Source organism: Gracilinanus agilis, chromosome 1 (genome assembly GCF_016433145.1).
Source record: "Gracilinanus agilis isolate LMUSP501 chromosome 1, AgileGrace, whole genome shotgun sequence".
Taxonomy (NCBI): domain Eukaryota; kingdom Metazoa; phylum Chordata; class Mammalia; order Didelphimorphia; family Didelphidae; genus Gracilinanus; species Gracilinanus agilis.
Genome location: NC_058130.1, coordinates 194720262 through 194721145, shown reverse-complemented (window position 1 = coordinate 194721145; position 884 = coordinate 194720262).

Here is an 884-nt window from a genome sequence, read left to right as displayed (position 1 = left end):
ATGGAATTTTCTACCAGGTCACTGTATTATTCTAGCTCAAGTTTGCAATGTTGGGGATTCGTGTTTTGGTTATATAATCTGGCAAACACTAACTTGTTTTCCACTATTTTGATAAAAAGAAAGTGGAACAAGAGTGAATGCACCCTTCTGGGCACTGTAGGCAACTCTGATAGTTCCTGAGTAGTTTGATTGAGCAGTGAATCCTTACCCTTCATTTTGCAGAAAGTGGGGAACACAGTGTGATCCATGGGGGCCCCTGAGGAAAATATTAGAAGTAAAGAGAAAAATACAGCTGTTCAATGCCCTTGTAACTGCTCCCCACCTCTTGTTCTCTCTTTTCCTTACCCATATTCATCCCCTACCAGCTATACCTGCACACCCCACTCCCAAAATGAAATAAACACATTTTTTTTCCCTTGATGCCTATGATTTATTAATTTACTGATTTTTTTTTTTTACAATTCAAAAAACGTGAATCAAGAAATATGGTAACAACTGTAAAATATAAAGTCAGCTCAATGAATGCAGAATAACATATACTTAAACTACAAATGTAAAAGAAAAAAAGAAGAGTCAAAAGTAATGGAATTTCAAACAGAATAAAGGGACATTTTTAGAGTGTTAGTATATTTATAGTTGTATTATTTTTTACTTGTCTATTTATACTTGATTACTTTTATTGGTGATAAATTTCACCTTTTTTTTTCATTTTTTTTTAACATTTATTAATATTCATTTTTAACATGGTTACATGATTCATGCTCCACCTTTCCCCTTCAACCCCCCCCGCCCCCCCCACCCTTGGCCGATGCGCGTTTCCACTAGTTTTGTCTTGTGTCCTTGAACAAGACCAATTTCCAAATTGTTGGTAGTTGCATTGGTGT